Source organism: Pseudopipra pipra, chromosome 1, assembly GCF_036250125.1.
Source record: "Pseudopipra pipra isolate bDixPip1 chromosome 1, bDixPip1.hap1, whole genome shotgun sequence".
NCBI lineage: Eukaryota > Metazoa > Chordata > Aves > Passeriformes > Pipridae > Pseudopipra > Pseudopipra pipra.
In genome coordinates this window covers 43,010,108-43,018,396 of record NC_087549.1, presented here as the reverse complement: position 1 = coordinate 43,018,396, position 8,289 = coordinate 43,010,108, and the positions used below count along the sequence as shown (strand labels likewise).

The 8,289-nt window shown below is 44.7% G+C and overlaps 1 protein-coding gene across 1 annotated transcript in view; it reads left to right on the top strand.

Annotated features, from left to right (window-relative positions):
• The first annotated feature begins 623 nt into the window (after nucleotides 1–623).
• Nucleotides 624–8,289, top strand: part of MAPRE2 (microtubule associated protein RP/EB family member 2) — a 100,637-nt gene continuing 92,971 nt past the window's right edge. Inside the window, exon 1 of the mRNA XM_064654018.1 lies at nucleotides 624–708. The gene's annotated coding sequence lies outside the window, so the exon portion shown is untranslated. The remainder of the gene's footprint in view (nucleotides 709–8,289) is intronic.

Sequence of the window (8,289 nt, the reverse complement as noted above, 5' to 3'; positions counted from 1 at the left end):
TCGGAGAGCCTGTGGAAATCTGTATCTCCTGTAGAGCCGGCTCTTGCGCTCTGCCCCTCAGGCGGGTCCAACCGGGCTGCTGAGCCGAGCCGTGGGAATTCAGCGGGAAAGCCGGCCAAGAGGGGCGATGCAGGAGCTGCTTCGCAGCCGCAGAGCCGCCCGACAGCCCTCGGGCGCCCGGCGGCTCGGGGGAAGCCGCGGGGGCATCGCCTAGGCCGGGCCCGGCTGCGCTCTCCTGGGAACCGCCGGGAGCCAGAGCTTAACCTGGCACCGAAGGAAGAAAAGGAGGAGAGCAGAGAAGAGAGGAGAGGGAGACAAGAGGCACAGGAGAAGGAAAGAAAGAGGAAAAGAAAAAGAAATAGAAAAAGAAAAATAGGAAAATAAAACCTAGAAATAGTAAATAAATAGAAACAACAACAAAATAATACTGGTAATAATAATAATAATAATAATAATAATAATAACAAATGCATTCAGGCGCGGGTTGGTGCACTCGCTCCCCAGTGCGTGGAACCCCCTGGACAGGATGGTCCCCCCGGGGCAGGGAAGGACACTGTCCCGGGGCTCCAGCACCATGCCCGGCGCGGTTCCCGTGGCGCCTCCCGCGCGGGGCGGAGCGGAGCGGGGCGGGCGGACAAAGCCGGGCTGTCAGCGGGGCGGGCGGGAGAAAGGAAAAGAGGCGGCTGCTGTCAGCGGGGAGCGGAGCAGGTGAGGCCAGCAGCGGGGGTTGTGCCACGCTGGCAGGCCGGGGGGAGCCGTGCCACGCGTGGGTGGCCTTTGCGGGGCGTGGGCGGCTTTGTGCGCCGCGGGCGAAGGCATCGCCCCGCGGGGGACGGGACGGAGGCGATCCCTTCACCCGTGGGCAGCTCGGGTCGGGGGTGGGTGATGGCTGGCGCTGTCGGATTCAGCCATTGCCTGTGGGGCCGAAACTACTTTGGGAAAGGAGCGAAGAGGTTACTAGTCCCCCCTTAAAAAAAAAAAAAAGAAAGAAAGAAAGAAAAGGAAGTGAAATTTCAGCGCTGTGACAGTACTAGAACAATCTCCTGACTCCGCTATCCTGTAGCAGTGAAGCCAGAAAAATCCCAGAAGTATTGCACTGAGTTGCATCACTAGAGAGTAATTAGTATTTAGTGGGTTGAAGGACTGAGAAGCGTGTTTGTGTGTTTGTTTTATTGCTGTGAATAGTTGGGACGCAGAAGAGTTGTTGGCTGGCTCTGCAGTGTGTTGTGTTTATGAATTTAAAATCCTTCAATATATAACCAGTTTGCACATCCCTGCTGAGCTGCAAGCATCCAAAACAGCTTCTGGTAACAGGGGCTTGAAAGGAACTTTCCTTCGGTGTGCTGCATGGTAGGGAAGCTTCGTGATAAATAAATCCCATTCCAGGGAACATGCTTAAAAGCCTGATGATTCAGCATGCTGCATTCACTGACCAAGGGTGATGGCTCGTGCAAGGAGGGATGCAGCACTATGGGCAGATATAAACACTACCTGAAGCTACAAGCTTCCCATTCAGTCGTGGCACATGTGAGGTTGTGTGAAAAAAATTACCATCAGTTTTTAATTTGAAACAGCTTCTTCTAATAATTCAAAAAGACAACCCTCTGGTGCTTTCTGTGGTGAGTTATAGTCCTTTTTGTACTTGTTCCCCAAGGGATAGTTGCTTTTCATCTGTGGTCCCAAACTGTATTGCAAATGAATTGAGGATAATAATATAAGCTCATAACTTAACATAGTGAGAAATATAAAGCAGTAAAGCAGGTGAAAACTTTTTACAAGAAATACTGTAGCAATTTTGCTATGTTTTAACAGAAGATAAACACTGAGACTGAGATGACATTTGACAAGTGGAATAGCAGAATACTATTTCAAACAAAGCCCCTTGCAGCTTAAAGGTTATTTCAGTAAGTTGCACTTGCTCTTCAAAAGAGAATCTCTTTTAAAAGTCAAATGAACTGTATAAAAACTTCTACAAGAACGATATTGTAGGGTAAATCTATTCAGGGTTCTGATTGCTCCAATGAAGAGCTAAGTATTTAGAAGTACCATCTCAAGGACATGTTGAGGTATTTATTATTCACTAGCTGTTTGAGCAACTGTACATACTGTCATGTCAGGATGGCCAGGTCACGGCTGAAGGCTCTCCAAATCCTTGGTGTACACATGCTCGCTCTGTGTTTTTTCTCTGAGATACAGGGACTCCTGCTTTAATCCTTGTTTATGTCTTTTCTCACACAACTGGATGTGTGGGGTGGGCCTTTACCGAATGAGTGAGAAGATACAAAGAGCACAAACTGTTTTTGTCTCACAGAGGGGTTGTCTGCAACCACTGCAGAGATTGAATGGCTTCTTGTTAGTGAAGCCCTTGCATTGAATGTCATCCCCAAAGTGGAGGACAGAGGACTCACCTACTGTCTTACCCTGTGGGTGAAGTGTTTGAGTTACAGGAAACTCTCCATCTTGCCAAAAACACTCAAGATTTATAGTACTGCTGCTGCAAAAGTGAAGTTTCATACTGTCCCTAGCAGAGGAAGCAGACTGAGATGCTATATCATCTATTTAAACGCAACCAAGGGCTTCAGAAATGATTAGCAGTTGATGAATTTGACTTCTCTTGAGGGCAAGCGTGATTTCCTTCAGTCTGCCTCAAACTCAGCCTGCAGAACTCAGCTTTCTAAGGAGAAAAGATTCACCTTATTAAGAGAGGGAAGGGGTCAGGGGCAGTTAATGTCTTGCAGGCCTGGTGTCTGTGAGATACCTATGCCTTTTGGAGATGTTTCAAAACAGGAAAATATGGATATTTTTCTATGACCTCACTTCTTGGGGTGTGCCATGGCAGGATGGTATAACTTGGCCAATTGTCCTATCAGGCTGTATCAGAGCGCCTGGTGGTCAGGTGTGGTCATTTGGGGTGTCTTCTGCTTATTTAAATCTTTTGGCATTTGGCCACATACCAGGTTCCTGTTCAGGTACTTGGAGCTCTTGGAGCAGGTCCAGTGGAGGGCTACGAAGATGATAAGGGACTGGAACATCTCTTTTATGAGGAAAGGCTGAGAGAGTTGGGCCTATTAAGCCTGAGAAGAGATGGACATTATCAATGTCTATAATAATCTGAAGGGAAGAGGATTGTCAAGAGGATGGAGCTAGGCTCTTCTCGGTGATGCCAAGCAATAGGACAAGAGGCAATGGGCAGAAACTGATGCACACGAGGTTTCACCTGACCATGAGGAAGAACTACTTTACTCTGTGAGTGACTGAGCACTGGAACAGGTTGCCCAGAGAGGTTGTGGAGTCTCACTCACTGGAGATATTCAAGAACCATGTGCTCTAGGATGACACTGCTTGAGCAGGGAGGTTGAACCCACTGTGGTTCATTTCAACTTGACCCATTCTGTGATTCTGTGATTCTTCAAGGTGAAGTCTTTTTGTAGTATGCCTTTTCCTCTGAGAAGCAACAGCGCCTCTTCCTCTTGTGCCATCACTATTGCTACTCAGTCAGGAGAAGCTTCCTGTCCACAAGGGCAGGAGGAACCGCTTACTTAGTAGGACATAAAGTGCATTGGTAATAACCTATGCAATGACGATGCTGACTGGTAGTCTGAGGCTGGAATAGTTTTCAGCCTTATGACTTTGTTTGTATCAGTTTAGTCTGGTATTCTAAATCTAAGGCCCCTCTCTGACAATAGAACTCTCAAACTGGATTTCTTTCAGCTCGTACAAGTCCAAGTGTTCTCAACTATTTATCATTGTCTCTTCTTGCTATTTGGTATTTTTCTGTATTATTTTTGACCGTTCCTCCAAATGGCAGGGAAATATTTGGAGGAGTTTTAAAAAAAATTATATCCCCTTCACCACACCTCTCCCTCCCAAATGGTTAATCACAAGAATTTATTGTTGTGGTTTAACCCCAGAAAGGAACTAAGTACCACGCAGCTGCCCGCTCCTGCCCCCCTCCCCCCTCCAGTAGATCAGAAAGAAAAAGTAAACGTCATGTTGAGATAAAAACAATTTAAGGATTGAACAAAAATATAATAATAATAACATATTAGTAATAATATTAAATATGCTGTCCTGGCTGTGTTCCCTCACAGCTTCTCGTGCAGCTCCTCACTTGCAGAGCAAAAGACACTGCGAAGTCCTTGGCTTAGGGTAAGCACTGCTTAGGAACAGCCAAAACATCAGTGTGTTATCAACATCATTCTCATAAATCCAAAAAACAGAGCACTGTACCAGCTACTAAGAAGAAAATGAACTCTGTCCCACCCAAACTGGGGCATTTAATAAAAAAAAAACAAATTTGTGGGCCTTCAAAATTACTAAAACTTTGGCTGAAACACGTCATCCAAATTTACCTTATATTAGCTTTTATCCTAGCCCTTCTTCTCTTAAGCCTTGCGGCACTGAAACCTTAATACAGTCCATTTTTATTTTTTTTTAAATAGCTTAATTCCAAAGGAGGGAGAAACAATAGACTAATGCAATTAGGTGAGTGGAATGCATTTTTCCCTCAGGCAGCTCTGGAGACTGATACTATATCATGTTAAAAACTGCAAGTGGTTGTGTCAGACCGAGTTGGGCTGGGCTGGTGTTGGGAGGGAGGGAGGGAGAGAGGGAAAACTGCAGCTGGTGCAGAGAGCCCTGGTGGGAGCTTGTTGACGGCATTGCTCTGAGTCACTGGGGGCCCAAAGACCAACTGTGGCAAGATGGCACACGTGGTGGTGGTGGGTGAGGTTTGAAATCCTGAGCCTTTCAGCACCTTTATGTATATTATTTATTTTAATGCCGGTTGTGTATGTATATAAAACTCAGTGTTTTGGCTTACCTTCTGTGAGGATAGCTACAACTGCAAATGTGAAATCCTTGCAGCTTCAGTGGGTCTTGATTTGTCACTGATGGAAAAAAGTGAGGGGATTTGGGGAACTACCTGTATGGCTTTTGCCACAGAATGGCTGCGGGTCCTCCCTGCTGACAACCTCCACAATGCCTGCTTCCAGGAGCAGTGAACTTGAACACTGAACTCTGGAAGAGCAATGGGTGCTCTAAGGGCAGCCAGAGAAACTGTGAGGTTTAATCTGCCTGCAGGTAAGGTAGATGGGGGAAAAAGCTTCAAGGCAAGGTGGTGTTTTCAAGGGGTTTGAAAAGACACTTCATGGACTGTAAGAAAGAAGCAGTGACTCGTCTTCTGCCTTTGGGAAAGTCAGGTGAGGGGAAAGGGTGCTGGCAGCAAGGATCAGGAGAGGGGAGAGGAGAATGCAAAACACGAACTGCAGGGAAAGGATCCCAAAACAAGAACGCTGTAGGAAAGCTGTTAGGGAAAGCCTTTATCATATTATTATCTCATTGGATCTCAGAACAGTTTCACATTGCATTTGTCCTCGATGAGCTGAAGTGTAGCCCCAGCATGCAGTCGCAAGACAGGCAGGATTAAGGCCCAGACCTGTTCTGGGAGCAGTGCCCAGTGTCAGCAGCCAGCAGCAGGGCTGGCCTGTGCTATTTATACTATGGCCATGTCCAAAAAGTGTTATAAAAGGACTGATGGAAAGCAACCCTGCTAATGGAGTCCCTATAGCAAGAGAAGGGCTTCAGGAGGGGCAACTATGCTCAACTATGATCAATAATTGCTGCCCTAGAGAGGGACAGTTCTTCACAGTGGTCTGGTAAAGATGCCTGATGGCAGTGAAGAGGAGGAGGAGGAGGTGTGGTAGAGAAGATGAAAACATGACAAGGTTTGTGGGGAGAGCCTCAGTGATCTTGGTTGAATGCCTCCTCAGCTTCAGAAACTCTTGTGCCTTGTGCCGAAGAGTTTTACCGTCAACCAGCTTCATTCCACTGAGCCTTAAAAGACCTCAGACTTCAAATTTTTCCTATTTAAAGTTTAGGAATGGTTTTAGTCCTTTACAGGAGCTTAATCTTTAACCTAGTCTCTTCTGAGAATGGCTCACCATGTTACTTTTTCACCTTCTAGGAAGAAGCCAATAGTATTTCTTCAGCAAGGCAATTTCAGATATCAAATATGCCATTTACTCAAGTTTACTCTTTTCCTTAAATGAGAAAATTAGTAGGGTCCTAACACTGGATAATCTAGCATACAACATAACTGAAAAACTTTCAGGTTGGTCTAACTACTAATGCCAAACTACATAAAAATTAACAAGTTGCCAAAAAATACAAACCTTGCTTAGATTTGACAGGTAAGAAGGATATAACGTACAGGTCTTATCTGCTATAAGCTTCAGACACTCAAGTTGTTTTAATCTAGTAAATCTTTATAGAATTGTGAAAGTCAGCAGGGAAAATCTGTCTCTCATCTCACCGCATGGTTAGTTTGTGCAACATGCAATGTGAAATGGCTGAATATCTTGTCAGGCTACTCCTTCGAGAGGAATTTTATTAAAATAGTCTTTGATCTGGTAACCATTTTATGCCTCGATTAATACTGGGTTGAATATAAAGCAGTGACAATCTCTTCAGAGAGTCTGAATCCCACTGCAAGCAAAGCATGTCAAGTTTTATCAAAGGAAAACATCGTTTTGTTTGGCTTTACCATATTCAGGCCAAGTAGAAACACTTATTATTGAAACTTCCTTGCAATGTGGCACTCGAAACTAACCTTGGATCTCATGACTCATCTCTGCTGTGAATGCGGCAACCCTTGACAAGCTTACAATTCTGAATCCAAGAATATTTCCAAGACAGATCGAGATTAGGAGGCAAAACAGAAGCAACAGATGAATACATCTCTTGATTTTAATCAGTCTTGAGTTCTTCATGTCTTGTATTTGTTCAGAAGACACTGTCTTGCAGGAGTACCTGCAAATGCAAGTATTGTTTGGCAGTGTTTAGGTCTTGTGGATTCCATGGCCAAATACACACATTTCCAAACACCTGCAAGTATTGTCTGCTGTGCTTTGTAAAATTGAAAATAGCTCACTGGCAGATAGCAGGAGCACATTATTAGTATCAATAGACCTGTACACACAAAAGGAGAACAGAGAACTTCTGTTTGTAATTAAGTTAATCACAGAGGCAGCAGAGAGCTCCTGTCTTATCATTGCTTACACTCCAGCTACCAGACTGCACCCACAGAGCAAATACTTTCCTTGGCATTTGATGCTCCATACAGGATTGAGTACTTTGGGGTTTCCCTGGAATGGTTAGTGGTCAAGGTAGGACACCCCACTTATGCAGTTCTGTTCCACTTCAACAGGTTAGTCTGCAGGTCTACTATAAAGCTGAATAATTTAATTAACAAACAACTGGGTATTTAAAAACCTTGACGTAAATAAAGTGCACAACACAAGCAGACTAACCCTTAAAGCTGTTAATTTAGTTTTTTTCCGCTAACTTTTGCATCTTTTTCTTGCACAAGTTCTCAGACATTATTAATTGCAGTAACTTTTTACAGTCAGTGCTAATCCTTTCAACTTCATTTAACCCTTTAGCTCCCTCATGGATTTTGGTGTCAATCATAATAATGAGAAATATTTTCAAAAAAAGTAGGTTATTTAGAAATACAAGAGACTACAAATTGGCAATAGGTTGAGTATCTTTATGCCTCATTAGCAAGCCCCAGGAAATCTTCTAGAAATATACATTTCTGTAGGGGAAGTGGGGATTGCAAGGTGCTGCTGAAACCAGTCTGGGGAATATCAGAGGAAAACTGCATTTGCTGAAGTTTTGAACAGCAGCTCTAGGTAGGTTGTCTCTTGGAACACAATTCCAGATGATGACCAAAAACTCTGTTAAGAAAACAAAAAAATCTGGGCTTCCAGCCACTTTGGGGTTGTTGGTTTTGTGCCCAGAAAGAACTCTGCATCCATTCAGCTGCTCTTAGGCTGGTCCTGTGGAGTGCCGCTTTCTTTCTCATCTTACAAGAGATCTTATGAGGTTTTTCACATTGTTTATCTGTGTCTCTTCCCCTTAGCTGCATCCTTACTTCACGAAACTGGCAGTAATTCTGTCAGTTTGCTGTTTTCCTTCCTCTAGCCTTTGCCCAAAAATATCTCCCTCTCTTATAGGATCATAGAAGAGATCATAGAAAGGTTTGGGTTGGAAAGGACCTTTAAAGGTCACCTAGTTCCAAGACCCCTGACCTCGGCAGGGAAAGGGGACCAGTCCTTGGGAGAGCTCAAACCACCTGCTGTTCATTAACAGCTGAACCATTGCACTACAGAGACTCCTCACTGGGGCTGTTGTGCCCCTTGAACGGTGCCCCCCCCTTCACCAGGCAGAGTCTTGGTTGCTGTTTGACATCTAACCCTTGTTTTCCAGCCTGGCCCTGGGTTCAGT